The sequence below is a fragment of the Zingiber officinale genome, chromosome 7A, assembly GCF_018446385.1.
Source record: "Zingiber officinale cultivar Zhangliang chromosome 7A, Zo_v1.1, whole genome shotgun sequence".
Classification (NCBI taxonomy): Eukaryota; Viridiplantae; Streptophyta; class Magnoliopsida; order Zingiberales; family Zingiberaceae; genus Zingiber; species Zingiber officinale.
In genome coordinates, this window is record NC_055998.1 from 88,424,496 (window position 1) to 88,440,063 (window position 15,568).

General features: G+C 41.1%; 1 pseudogene; it reads right to left on the reverse strand.

Moving 5' to 3' along the window:
- Positions 1-13,315: 13,315 nt before the first annotated feature.
- Positions 13,316-14,409, reverse strand: LOC122001732 (annotated as a pseudogene).
- Between the last annotated feature and the right edge of the window lie 1,159 nt (positions 14,410-15,568).

Genomic DNA, 15,568 nt, shown 5'->3' on the forward strand with positions numbered 1-15,568 from the left:
AGCTTCGATTCTTGGAAATCAAGAATCGAAAATTTTCTTATGATGGAGATAGAGCAATGGTTTGCTCTTATGGAAGGCTTCAAGACTCCAACAAACTCAAAGGGCAAAGTTCTCAAGAGAAGCAAGTGGAGCCAAGAGCAAGTCCAAAGGTGCGAGGCCAATAACAATGTGACCAAGCTTTTGGTCAATTTATTGCCAAGCACCATCCTTTGCAAAATTAGAGAATTTGAAGATGTAAAGGAATTATGGAGTAAATTGGCCAAGCTTCATGAAGAGATCCCCTCCACTGTACCTAACCAAGAAGAATCCAAAGAGGGTGACTCATTGGAGCAAGATCAAGAGGAGGACTCCGAAGTTGAGAGATGCTCAACTTCCGAAGAAGAGGAAATCCAAGAAGCTTCATCCTCAAGGGAATGCATCGAAGGGAACAAGGAGGGAGCATACTCCTTATTTCATATTCAAGATGATGAAGCCTCCACCTCTAGGATTGAGGGGGAGTGATCCTTGGTGACGCCGGATCAAGAAGAAGGAGAAGCCTCTACATCCGGGTCAAGAGACGAAGAGGAGGAAGAAGATTCTACCTCCACAAGTCAAGAAAAATCAAATGGAGGGGAATCAAGGTCCAATCAAGAGGAAGCTTCCACCTCCGGATCCAAAGGAAAAGATGCCACCCCTACAAGCAAAGGTATAAATATTTCAATTAATAATAAAAATCATATTATATGCTTTGAATGTAGGGAACATGGGCACTACAAGAGCAAGTGTCTTAAATTGGCCAAGAAGAAGGGCCAAGTGGCACAAAAGGGCAAGGTGAAGCCCAAGGAGACCATCCCCGGAACAAAGAAGAGCAAGGAGCACATTGTGTGTTTCTCTTGCAATCAAAAGGGGCATTACCGGAGTCAATGCCCTAAGGGGAAGAAGATGGTCAAGGTTCAAGGAGGAAGCTCAAGTCAAGGGGGAGCCTCTAAGGTAAAAAGGAAGGTAACTTTATTGAGCCTACCCCTTTAAATTATGGTAAAAAGCATGATAGTTCTAACTTATATCATTTTAATGCTATTTACCATGAAAATAGGAAGCATGATAGCGTTAAGGAAAAACATATAGCTTTTCATGCTAAAACCACCACACCTAGAGCTAGGAATGTAGGTAAAAGTCTAGGCAAAAACTCTAAGGATTTTAGCTACAAGCCTAAAAATAAAAATGCTCATAAATTTAATGGAAAACCAAAGACTAAGGACTTAGTGATAGAAAATCAAGTCTTGAGGTCAAGGCTTGATAAAATGGAAAAGACCCTAAAAAGGATGGAAAATATCCTAAAAGGGCAAAATGAGCATAGCCTAGGTCTAGGGGTACAAAAACCATCCAATGGCCATAGAGGTTTGGGATACAAACCCAAAGCCAAAAAGGATTTGCCTAGTTATCATAGGGTTCCATATAGTTATGGAACAAGCCCTAAGTCTAGTGGGCAAGCCAAAAATACAAGGGAAGATATCCCTAGAAGTATCTTTGCAACCAAAGTGACTAAGACTTCTAAGAAGTCTAAGAAAGTCACTAACAAGGTCACAAGGGAAGCAATCCCTAGAGTTGACCTAGAAAATGTGACCAAGGCTTCTAAGAAGCCCAACAAGGTCACTAGGAAGGTATCTAGGGAAGTTATCCCTAGTGAGTACCTAGAGCATCCAAGGAGCACCAATAGGTGTTGGGTTCCTAGGAGCATCTTCTCTACCCCATAGATGGGTTAGAGAGTGTCAACTCTAAGAAGAAGGGTAGTTAACCCAAATTTGAGGAAATTGACACTCAAGGAGCATTTTCAAGGTTTTTGTTAACCTTTGAAAATGAAATGGAATTTTTATTTACTCCTTGAAAGAGTAAAATGTGCCTAATGGTGGAAAATTTGATTTTATCTTAAAATGGCATAAATTGGGAAATCCTAGAGAAATACCAAGTTGGGGTTTTGGTATTCTCTTAGAAATTTAAGGCAATCCGGGCCTTGATTTATGTGATTACTCTTGAGGAAAAATGGAATATGCCAACACTTGAGGATATGCTTAATTTTTAAGTGGCATAAACAAATCAAGAGAAATAGAAATGTCAATTTAGGTTTTGACATTTCTTTGAAGCATTTAGGGCAATCTAGGTTTAACGTTTTAAGTTAAAACAAGTGGTATATTTTGAGTTATCTAAGTGGTTAAGGATACTTAGAAAGGTAATCTAGGTATATTTTATTTATGCTAAACCTTGCCATGATTGTTTGCCCATTATATGCCATGGCATCATGTTTTATTTTTTATGTTTATTATGAAAAATCCAAAAATACCATGTCATGACATTCATACATCATGTAGTTATAGGAATCTTTCTTTTGAAAGCTATTTCGTTTTGATGTATGTCATAACATTATCATGCATTGTGTTTAATTCCTTAAAAGCAAGGACAAATGGCATTTATCAACAAGTGTTTTCAACAAGTGTTGTCAACAAGTGATATTAACAAGTAACATCCTAAGTGGATGTTCAATATCCACAAAATGCCTAGATAGATATGCATGATCCCTAGATTAGGGCAAAATCAAAATTTACATCTCACAAAGACCTATAAGATGACTTGTATGTGTTTTGTGCACAATAGATACAAGTGAGATGTTAGGATGATGAACAAAACTCAACATGTTGATTTAGTGCATTTCTTTGAGTTTTAAGTTCATCAAAACACATAGTTATGTGTTTTCCCATCATTGGGAAAACTAATGTACAAGTCATGTGCATTAAGCCCAAGGAACATGGTGGGATATTGGTTGTGAAAATGTTTTTAAAATGATTTTGGAAAACCTTGGTGAAGGCTATCTTTTGATAGTAATCACCATTGAATAGTTAGACACAAACTTGAAGAAAACACTAAAATTTTTGCAAGTTCTCAAGTTTGTGTCAATCCTTGAAAATATGATGTATTTTCATAGAAAACTATTTTTCCATGATAAATTATACCCTAAATAATGTCTACACAAATTTTTACGATTTTTGGAATTTTGTAGAATTTTTTTGGGGTTTCTGAAATTGGCTGAAATTGAAGTTCAGCAATTTCAGGCCTCCAATCGATCAGTGGATCGATTGGAGTGCCTCAATCGATCAGCCGATCGATTGAGAAAGCATTTCTCGCAAACAGAAGTTCGCTGGATCGATCAGCCGATCGATCCAAGAAGACTGAATCGATCAGTGGATCGATTCAGTAGGGTTCAATCGATCGGAACCCAACTCCAATCGATTGAAGATGCTGATTTTGGCTGGGAAAGCTTATTTTCAGCATTTTGAACCTATTTTAGTCTAGGTAACCATTCCAAACCCCTGAAAATACATTTGTAAATTGTATACATAAAAAGGGTGTTTTCGTGTGGAAAACAAGGATGGATTGGTTAAGGAAGGCTAAGTTGAAGTTTATGTTGAGGTTTGTTTCAAATTTTGAATATTTGAACCTCAAAACTTCTAAAATTGGGTTTCCTAAAGTTTTTAGGGATTCCAAGTCATTGTTGGTGCAATGACAGAAGTTACCACCATGTCTTTAGGGGGAGGACTCTTTAAAAATATGAAAATTATTTTTCATGAACCTTGGAAGGTGGTTAACCTTCCGTTAAGAACATGCTCAAGGTTGAGCGTTTGAACCTTAATAGGGAGTGGATATCCTCATTGTTCAAGTGGTTTCAAGTGGTAATGCTCAAGGATGGGCATTTGCCTACATTGGGGGAGAATGTAGGGTTAAGGATAATGAAGGGTATGAGACCTTCATTATCGTGTTGATCACAACGAGTGAAGTTGTGAACAACGATGAGCAACTCTTCAGGGGGAGAGTTTTCAACAAGTGAATTTGTTGATGTGTGCCTAAAAATGGGGCATGATTTGATGTGTGCCAATAGGGGGAGAATGAAAGGGAGTAAGTTAGGCTTTCATTATCTAGAGGGAGTTTGCCCTCTTAGGGGGAGAATGAAGGGCTTAACTTATGTATTCATTACCTAGTGGCATGAAGAAGGTTTAGGCTATGGGATTAGCCTAACTTACATGTGGTATTGTAAGTGATAATGTTGGTATTGTCAAACATCAAAAAGGGGGAGATTGTTGGTGCAATATCCCTCAGGTCAAGGTTGACCTGGTTGACCAAGCTTGGTCTTGGTTTGGGTTTCGATGTTTGACAATGCAAGGTTGAATGAAGAAGAGTCAAGTAGGTCAAGGATGACCGGATACTTGACTGGGAAGTCCTAGTGAGTGAAGCTAGGCAGGAGGGAAATCCTGGTGAGTGAAGCCAGGTGAAAGACCTAGTGAGTGAAGCTAGGCAATTGGGAAGTCCTAGTGAGTGAAGCTAGGCAGAAGGAAAATCCTGGTGAGTGAAGCCAGGTGAAAGACCTAGTGAGTGAAGCTAGGCAATTGAGAAAGTCCTGGTGAGTGAAGCCAGGCAAGAGAAATCCAGATGGGTCAAGGTTGACCAGACATCTGGTGAGAGTCCAAGTAGGTCAAAGGAGTGACCGGATACTTGGCACAAAGAGAAAAGTCCAAGTGGGTCAAAGGGATTGACCGGACACTTGGTGGGAAGTCCAAGTAGGTCAAAGGAGTGACCGGATACTTGGCACAAAGAGAAAAGTCCAAGTGGGTCAAAGGGATTGACCGGACACTTGGTGGGAAGTCCTAGCAGGTCAAAGGAGTGACCAGATGCTAGGCATGATGTACCAATAGGTCAAGGTTGACCGGATGTTGGTTTGAGAGGCTTAGGACTTGGTTTTGGGCAAAAACCAAGAGCTGGATCGATCAGTGGATCGATCCAGGAGCTGGATTGATCAGTGGATCGATCCAGGTCTTTCCCAGCTAACAGAGAGCCTCTGGATCGATCCAGAGGTCCCAATCGATCAGCCGATCGATTGGGACGCTGCTGGTTCGCGCGATAAGCGCTGGATCGATCCGTGGATCGATCCAGGCGTTTTCTCCAGAGCACAGAGGCGCTCTGGATCGATCCGTGGATCGATCCAAAGCCTCCCCGATCGATTGGGAGTTTTCGAATCGATCGGGATCCGACCGTTGCGTCGTATTTGAGCTGTAGGCGTGCGATGGCTGCGGTATCTTTTCACCGATTCATTTCAGATCTTCACCAGCTCCTCCACAGCTCTTCTCAAGCTCGAGATCGCCAGTTCTTGAAGGTTCTTGGAGGCTCTTCCAAGTCAAGAGGCGGATCAAAGCAAGAAGAAGAAACTAGGGTTAGGGTTTGTGCACTCATTGTAAGCTTGTAAACTTGTATTTCTTTACTACCCTTTCTTCTTCTTGTATTGAGTCTTGTAGGGCTTCTCCGCCTTTGGTAGTTACCATAAAGGAGAGTTTTATTAGTGGAGGGTGTGTGTGTTGGTGTGGATCCTTGGACTAGTCACCTCTTGTGAGGTGGATACCAAGTAAACCAACCGTGTTAGCGTTGTGTGATTTGTTTATGTATTTTCCGCTGCACATCTTTGAAGAAACAAGCAACGCCGAACACCGGGCACGCGACGAGCTATTCACCCCCCCCCCCCTCTAGCTACTTTTGGACCTAACAATAGTCTCTGTGCTGAATGAGTAGCCATCGTCTTTGTGTCGAGCAAGCGACCATAGTCTTTATGTAGAACGAGTGACCATAGTTTTTATGTCGAGCTAGCAGTTGTGCTAAGTAAGCAACAATAATCTTGTTGGACCCCGTGGTGTTTTGATGTGATCAACCAAGTTGGTTAGGTCCTGCTTTGTGTTTGATCCCTGTGTCTGAGTGTGCAGGAGCTTAGGAGCACAGGAAGTTGAGCGGAAGACGCAGCTAGCGAGAAGGACGGCACGGGAAGGGAGCCGACGGGCTCGGTGCGTCCGAAGGACGAGAGAGCTACGGAAGATTACTCCGGTGGGCGTGAAGAGAGTGTGCGGCGTTCGAGGGACGTTAAGCCGGGATGGAAGGCTGCTCGAGTAGAAGGCCGGGAATTGGGTTCAGGTGAGCCCTATTCTGGTTGGCCGCAATCACCCAAAAGATCGGAGCGTTGGAAGTCAAAGCAAGCTGGAAATGAAGCCAAGAAGCTGAGAGGCCAGCTTGAAGGCGCCTTCAACCAGGTTGAAGGCGCCTCCAGCTTGAAGGCGCCTTCAGCTAGGTTGAAGGCCCCTTCAACCCAGTCAATTCGATCGTTTGCCTTCGGATAGAGTTCTATTTGATCACTCGCTTAGAGGCGCCTTGGACCCTCGTTGGAGGCGCCTTGGAGCTTCGAGATCAGATTTCCAGAGGCTATTTAAAGGCCCCTGGAGCTAGGAATTCAACCACAACTCAAGCAATCATTGTATAGTCATTCCTAGCAATAGTTCTAAGCTTCCAAAGTGTAAAAGGTTTCTCCGCCTTCAGCAAAAGAGATTTTTCTACTCAGCTTTTTCTACTGCCCTGGATTAACAACCTCCTTGGTTGTAACCAGGTTAAATCCTGTCTACTACTTAATTTCTATTTCCTTGCTTGTTTTAATTTTACTATTGCTTTTCTGAGTTGAAATCCGAGGAGGGTATAGTTTTATTTTTTATTTACAGCAATTCACCCCCCTCTTGCCGGCCTCCGCTGTACCTACAATTGGTATCAGAGCCTGATCGCCTCAGAAGGACTAACAGCCAACTGAAGCACTACGATCAAGACGATGGCCGGAGCGAACATCCATCCCCCGAAGTTTGACGGAGACTTCGCCACATGGAAGCGCAAAATGGAGGTATTTTTTAAAATCGAATTTGACATCCTTTTAATAATGAAATATGACTATGCAGTTCCGAAAGATAAGGAGGAAAATACCTGGACGAAAAAGGAGCAAGCAGATTTCGTTGCCAACGGAAAGGCTGAGTTCCACCTACTCAGTGTTCTGCCGCCTCAGGAGGTAAATCGGATCGGAAGCTACGACTCCGCGAAAGATCTCTGGGAAAAATTCCTGGAGCTTCACGAAGGTACCTCCGAAGCGAAGCTGGCGATGTAACAACCCAAATTTCCTCATTTTGAGCCCCAAAAATAATTCAAAAATATTTAGAAATGCTATAGAAAAATTCTAGAGATTTTTAGAAATTTTTTGAGTATTTTTATGCAAATTTTGGAGTTCGTTTGGTATTTTTACCAAGAGGAAGAAGTTTAAAAAAAATATATTTAAGCCGGGTTTTGAATCCAAGACCTCGGACCCGAACCAAACCTTAACCGAACTCAGCCAACCATCTGATCAATGGATATTTTGTTAATAATATATGGAGCAATATATATTTAACTAGTAGTTAGGAACAGTAAAATAAATTGGAAATAAGAAGTGCGCGGCTGAGGAATCGAAGCCGTGATCTCTGACTTGATTAAAACCGAGCTGACCAAGTGTGCTGCGGGCGGTTTTGTTTAAGAATAGATAGTAAAATTATTTAAGGTATAGTTGATAATGAAACCCTAGTTTTAAAAAGGAATTGCTTTATTTTCCCGAACCCTAAAAATCTTTTCCTCCTTTTCTCTCCCGACGCCATTCTCTGCTCGAACGGAAACACAAAAGAGGGCTTAGGGCTTCACTTCGGCGGCCGATCGAGGGAGTTTTCCGAGGGGTTTTCTCCATGCCATCACGATTCTTCGTCGAGGAGGACCGTGAGCACGAAGAAGAGCCGGAGAACTTGAGTTTTCTCCGAACCCTAGCAGCTCCTCTTCCCGGTTTTGAGTTCAAGAACAGCAAGGTAAGTCGCTTACTCACCTGCGGTAAGGGTAGCTCTCGAATTCATTCTTTGATTTTGGTAAAGTTTGTAGCTTTGGAATTTTCTGCCGTGGTTCTGAATAAGGGAACGGATTGTGGTTTTAGGATGTAGTTTTTTTTGAAGCATGCTCGGATCAAGGTGGAGTTGTGATTATAGTCTTCGAATTTTGTTGCTCCATTAAGGCATAAGCTGTGAATGAGTTCTATATAGGTTTGATTATAAAGGTTCAAGTTGTGAATCAGCTTTGTAGAGGTTTATGTTTTAAGTTTTCAGCAAGCCTAATTTGGTTGGTCTTGTGTTAAGTAATGAAGATGATCATCCTCTGGAAGCTTATTGCTAGCTGTTAGTCTCTAGTTTTTTTTCTGTCCGTTTGGGTTTACTTCAGGTTGATCTGATAAACATGTACAGCCAGAACTTCTTTTATGTTTCCTTGCCGTGGCATTAAGGTTCAGGTTTAGTATAGAGCATTTATATTCAGATTTGGATTTTCATTCTGCAGGTTTAGATTCCAGTTTGAACAACCCTTATGTTTTTCCTTGTTACCCTACTACTTGTTCAAAATTCAGATTTAGGTTTCCAATCTGTAGATTTAGTTTTCGGGTTGAGCTTATGGTTTAGTAAATCAGTTTAGATCATGTTGTAACATGTGTAAAGATCTCTATCGCTCTATAAAAGTATAAGCTTTACATGAGTATCAAGCTTTAACAGAGTTTTGGTGTTGAATAGCTATGTATAGCATTTTGTTTCTCTGGTTGCTTGTGACCTTAAATAGATTTAGTTTTGAGATGAAGTATAGAGCATGAACAGATTAGAAGACCACAGTATTACCTCAAACATTGTAGTTAGATTTCTCTAGTTAAAGCATGCTGTTCGGAATTTAATGTTAGAATGGTTGAGACAGAATTGAAGTGATTAAAGGGCTTGCTATTGTGATTTATTCATAGAGATGGGAATTTTGCGATGTCTTAGAAATTGCTATTCCATAGTTACCTAATGTTATTTGAATTTTAAATAAATTGTTAAGTGATACCATGAGAATAATCTGTATGAAGTCTTCTCTGAATCTTTCAATTGTTGTGGGTATGAGATATGAAAGTTCACATTAATTGTAGGTCTTTAGCTGATTTGCAATTAACCGGACATGTCTTAGGAGAATTCGGTCGAAAGTTGTTTAGCTTGAATGTAGCATCTAGATTTTTATTAAGTAGAGCAGATTTTATTAAGGACATTCAAGTGCAGATTTTAGTTAACATTCAAGTGCAAATTCGTTAGGCTCATAGTGCAGTTTTGATTAGCATAGTATGCAGTTTTCTGTTAATTTAATATGCAGAATTAAACCTAAGTTGATATACAGATTTTTTATTTAGTAGTATAGTAGTATAGTGCAGAATTTGTGTTTACAGCAAGCATGAACAGCTCTATTTAGAGCTTAGAATAGCCTTTCTTTCTTTGTATTTCTGCGGGCCTGAACAACTTTACTTGAAGCTTAAAACAACCCTTTCAATTTACAGGTTAAGCAAGTGCAAATTCAGTTTCAAGTTAGTTTTCTTTGCTGCTGTACAAAACCTGAACTGCCTTTTATTTCAAGTATATATAAAGTTAGATTTTTCTTTAAGCTTTTAGTTTCCTTTGTTTTGCTATTAGGCAATGAATATAGAATGGCTTGGATTAGGTATTGGTTTATTAGGCTAATTGGAGGTTGATCCGGCAGTGATTTTTAGTTTATTTTATGATGAAGTAGATAGTGTAATCTCTTTAGTGCAGAAGCGTAGATGAAGAGTGAAGATGAGCATATGAAATATGTTGTTTTGGTGAGAATCACGTATTAAGACTAAAAGATGATTTGAATTGTTGTAATGAATTTAACAGGTGAGAAGTATGTGATTGATTCAGATATGCAAGTAGTAACTTCAGAGTAGAAGTTTAGTTTAGAAGATGAGAAAAGAGATTTAAAGGTTAGATAATTCTGAGCATGATTTCTATTCTTTTTAGGTGACTCTAAATGTTGGTGCAACATTAGTTTAACGACAAGACCTTTCCTCTAGATAGGGTAATGGTTAGATTAGATCACTCTTTATCATGACTAAAGGAGTAAGATTGTAGAATGAGTAGAGTTGAAGTTTACCTTATGTTAGCTAAATTTGTGCAGTTATGAATCATCAATTTTATGATATTTGAATGTTACTGCACTATTGAGGTTTAATGTAGTTGCTTCACCTAACTGCTTAGGGGGCTTGGAATTATGGAACAACTAGAGCTGTAGTCTTTGTTCTAAAAACACAGATAGTTAATAGAAAGCATTGTAGAACGAGGCTTTAGATTTCGTATAATTATGCATGATTGTGTGTTACGTAGTTGATTTCACTTATAGATGCATATGGAAAAATACCTAACAGTATTTTGGGATTAAGAAAAGTATAAGAAAGATAAAGAAAAGAAAGAAAAAGACCAAGGTCTTAAATTGATCCTAAATTCCAGAAGTTTAGGATTAAAAGCACACTAAGTGTTTGAATAGATGCCAAGGCATTTTGTTATAAGAGAATTAAAGAGTAACAAGTATAAGGAAGTTATAGTTAAGAAGAAAATAAGTATTTTACTTTTTAATGGTATGTACCGGACACAAGGTCCAGGACACAAGGTCCATTGGGTGGGCTCCTAGATCGCCCCTAGGCACAAGATCGCCTAGAAGTACCTTAGTAGTTTCGGGATTAGCTACCTCGACTCATATTAAGGATGCGCGCAAATTGGTACAATGCCGGGCCCAAGAGAAGTTGATTATTATTTTAAAGTAATAAAGTATAAGTTTTGAAACAAATGAAACAAGCTTCATTTATGCTTAGAATCAGTAAGTTTAGTTTTTTTGAGTTCTAGCATGCAGTATTAGTTTTGTTTGTTTCCTGATTTGATATTTAGCATGATTAGCTTTTCTTTGCTATTAGTTTGACATGAGTAGTTATGTTTATGCTTTATTTTCTATTAGAGCATATAGTTTCTAGTTCTTTCTGTATACATGCATATTCGTGTTTTTGTGAGTTAGATAGCGCTTACTAAGCAAATTTTGCTTATAGACTGCACTTCCTCTTACTGCAGATACAGGAAAGGAAAAGATATAGAAAGGAAGGCGACAAGGAGGTGTTCGAAGGATGTGTGGTGCCAGGACTATGAAAGCCTTGGGACTAGGAAAGAAGTTTTATTTTAGTTTCTATTGTCTTTTGCTTTGTTAGAAGTATTTGAGATAGTATATGATATTTTGATGTGATTAGGACATAGTAGATGAATTGTGATATAGTGTGATGAGTTGTGGTATTGTTTTCTTTATTTTGGATTTATTATACTGCGTAGTTGATTGATATGTGTTCCAGCCGCTTGTGGCTGAGTATATATTGCATGTATTGTTGAATATGGTCACCGATACAAGGGAGATTCTGTCGAAATTTTTCGGTAGGGTTTCCATGTTATTTTTAATCATACTGATTAAGTAGAGTTAGTAGTTAAGTAATGGTCATCCTTAGAGAGTGGTAGTAGTAAGAAGAGTGGTCTTTACAAGCGAGGCGCGACATCCTCCGAAACCAGTTGACGAACCTCCGGATGAACCAAGGCAAGAAGGTAGCGCAACTCCAAGCGAGAATCAAGGAGCTGATAATGCAACTAACAAACCTTGGAGAAGAAGTAACCAACTGAGATTCCACCTGATACGCGCTCAATGCCTTCCCGAGAACTCCAGAGTGGGTCTCCTTAGTAGATGCGTACTACATCTCTAAGGACCTCGAGGTAAGTACTTTAGAATAATTATTTTCCACTTTTGAACTTCACGAATCTCGAGTTTCAGAGCCCAATGGAGTAGAGAAAACCAGTCAGAACATTGCCTTAAAGGCAAAAATGAATAGTTCTGACTCCGAAGCCTCAGTCGACGAATCCGAAGCGACACTTCTGGTAAGACGCTTCAATAAGTTTTTCAGTACTAATAAATTTAAATCACAGAGGTATCATCGAAAGAAGAGGACGGTTCATTTCTACAACTGCAACGAAGAGGAGCACATCAAAGATGACTGCCCAAAGCTAAAGAGAAAGGAGAAAGAAAGGGAAAAGTCAAAATACAAGAAACCAGAACCCTCTAAGCACAAGAACCTGAAGGCTACCTGGTCAGATTCGTCATCCTCTGAGTCAGACATCGAAGAATTCTCGGGGTTAGCGCTAATGGCGAACCATCAGCCGGAAGAAAACTCAAGAAATCATTGTGTAGTCATTCCTAGCAATAGTTCTAAGCTTCCAAAGTGTAAAAGGCTTCTCCACCTTCAGCAAAGGAAATTTTTCTACTGAACTTTTTCTACTACCCTGGATTAACAATCTCCTTGGTTATAACCAGGTTAAATCCTGTCTACTACTTAATTTCTATTTCCTTGCTTGTTTTAATTTTACTATTGCTTTTCTGAATTGAAATCCGAGGAGGGTATAGTTTTATTTTTTGTTTACAGCAATTCACCCTCCTCTTGCCGGCCTCCGCTACACCTACAAATCTATGTGCCGAGCAAGCAGCTATAGTCTCTGTGTCAAGTAAGCGGTCATAGTCTCTATGTCGAGCTAGTGGCTATGCCGAGCGAGCAACCATAATCTTTTTGCCTATTGTAAGGCACTCTGAGTCTCTTTGTCCGTCGTAAGGTAAACTGAGCCTGTCATAAGACCATAGTCTCCGTGTCGAGCAAGCGGTCATAGTCTCTGTGTCGAACGAGCGTCCATAGTTATTGTGTCGAATGAGTGGCCATAGTCTCTTTACATGTCGTAAGATAATCCAAGCCTATCATAAGGCCATGTGCTTTTGAGCTCAGTGGAAGGGTTCAAGTGACTCAATCGATGACCATGGTAAAGCTGTAAAGAAGAGCAACAATTTATATTCGAAAGATATGACTATATGTGCCCGAACCTGATGCACAATTTCGAGATGTTCTCGTCTTTATCCTAGAGATAATAGTTCGATTCTCTACCACTGGAGATAATACTTTGATCTCTCGACTCCTAAATGTCTGACACAACAATTGACCGAGAATGTCACCTAAGAAATTTTGATTTCTGGCTCCTGTGCTATGACGGTGAGGTGTTTGTCAAAATCCTTCGAGATTATGATATTGAATCATGGGTCTTCCGAGGAAGCTTAATCAAAGGTAACCTTAATTCATAAAAAAAAAAAAAAAATTCCTTATTCCGCAAAAAGGATAGCAACGCTATCTCATTAGTCTTTTGAAATTTATTTTCGAGTCGGACTTAATAATTAAATCTTGATTGTAGATGTTTAATTTATGATCTCATTATGATTTATAAACTAGAGTGGATCGCTACCCTACCGAACAACAATTCTGTGGCATGCAAACATTACTGCTGGGCCTGCCGCTGAAATTGGACCGAAAGAGACACCCTCCATAACGTGCCCGTCAACGATGGTCACAATTTACCTACACGGGATCAATATTCTAGCTCCACCCTAGATGCGATTAATGACCCATGTGGCAATGGTAAAATAGACCTCTAGCAACATTTAATACCCTTCCCACAATGTCTGCTTAGGTCATGAGTCGATATCGGAATAGGAAAGGAAATCAGGGGACAATCTTGAAGGCCTTCATTTTCTCGATCCAAGAATTGAAGGAAGTGACGGTGTTGCGGAACCCAAAGAAGCCGTGCTCCTTGCTCTTGTTCATGCTGTCGAGGAGCTCCATCGGGGCACCCAGCACCACGTCGGCGAACCACCAGTTACCCACCTCGTCCAGCTTCGTCGGCACCAAATCGTGCTCTGCCACGATGTCTGCCCACAGCGCCTCCTTGCCCCTCATCGCCTCCTCCAGCGTGAACCGCTCCGCGTCCTCCTGGAACCCCACCGCCTCCACCCCGAACTGCTCCGCCAGCGCCGCCCACAGATGCTTCCACTTGAACACGTCCCCGTTGCTGCAGTTGAACGCCTCGTTCCTCGCGTACCGGTCGACGGCCGCCCAGATCTGCTGCTCCGCGATCAGATCCGCGTCCGACGCGTCGCTGAACCCGTCCCATGTGATCTGGCTTCCCGGCCACCGGAGCGGCCCCCTTCCTTCCGGCAGATCGCCGCGTAGACGCACAGGGTGCCGATTAGGTTCATGAGACTGGTGGGGGAGAAGCCGAAGATGGTGGTGGGGCGGTGGATCGACCAGGTCATGCCGCCCTCCCTCTTGGACAATTCGTCGAACAGGACGTCTTCCTGGTCGTAGTAGAAGTTGGGGACGGGGAGACGAGGGAGGTCCTCGTTGAAGGGTGGCTCATGAGCGGGGACTTTGCCTAGGGCTTCCAAGGGGCCGAGGTAGTGCTTGCGCCCCGTCTGCAGGCAAACGTGACGGAGGTTGGGGACGGAGGGGACAACGGCGGCAAGGATGTTACGGAGCATCGTCACGTTGACGGCGCGGTTCTCGGCCTCGACGGTGCGATTGGCCCAGGCGACGTAGAAGATGTGAGTCACATCGGTGAGCGAGGAGAGCTTAGCGGAGGCGTCTTCGGGGTCGAGGACATCGCACTGGACATAGTGTACGGGCAGGGCGGCGTCGTCGGCTTTGGAGGCTGGGAGGAGAGCAGGATTGGGGGAACGGCGGGAGACAGCGTAGACCTTCCAAGGGCCGCCGGGGGTGTCGGAGAGCGGTGTAAGAAGAAGAATAGGGAGAGAGGAAGGAATAAGATGAGAATAATAAAATCTATTGTTCATTGATATTTGTCCTAAGGACAATACAATATATAATGTTCAAAAGTACTTGGTCAAATAACTAATTAATAAATAATAGAATTATTCTAAGAATAATTCTGAGAATAATTATAACAGAATTATTAGAATAATCCAAATACTAATATGATTTGATTTGGTAATTTGATCTGGTTAATTTGGATAATTCTGTTATATCTCTTTTACCCCCGACAAACTCAGCGGGAGATCTCTGACGTTGAGTTTGCTTGCTAACTTGTTGAAACGTTGTCTGGATAGTGGCTTAGTAAAGATGTCAGCGATTTGATCTTCAGCAGAAATATAAGAGACGGATAACTGCTGAGTTGCCACACGTTCACGAACAAAATGAAAATCAATTTCCACATGTTTTGTACGAGCATGAAAGATTGGATTTGCTGTAAGATATGTTGCTCCAATATTGTCGCACCAAATTTTTGGTGCAATATTTGATGCAAGATGAAGTTCAGAGAGAAGTGATTGAAGCCAAATAATTTCTGACGTTGTATTTGCTATAACTTTATATTCTGTCTCAGTGCTTGAACGAGATACCGTAGGTTGCTTTTTCGAATTCCATGAGATAAGATTTCGTCCAAGAAATATTGCATATCCACTAGTAGAGCGTCTATCTTCAGGAGAACTTGCCCAATCCGCATCACTATATGCATGTAAATCTCGAGATGATTGGCGATATAAAAGAAGACCATGTAGAATAGTGCCTTTGAGATAGCGAAGTATTCTTTTTACATTATCCCAATTTTGTTCGGTTGGAGCATGCATGAATTGGCAAGCACGATTTACTGCAAAAGTAATATCAGGACGTGTGATAGTGACATATTGTAAGGCTCCAACAATACTTCGATAAATTTGTGGATCAGATAGAGCAGGAGAGGATGAAGTTGGAGAGTTGTTTATAGCAATTGGCGTAGAGACCGGACGTGCTCCATCCATTTTGGCTTTTTGAAGAAGTTCAGTAATGTATTTGCTCTGAGAGAGAAGATAGTCATCCTCATGTGGAATAAACTCAATACCAAGAAAAAAAACGAGCAATACCTAAATCTCTAGTAGGAAATTCTTGATTGAGAAGACTTAATAAAGTTGTGATACCCTTGTG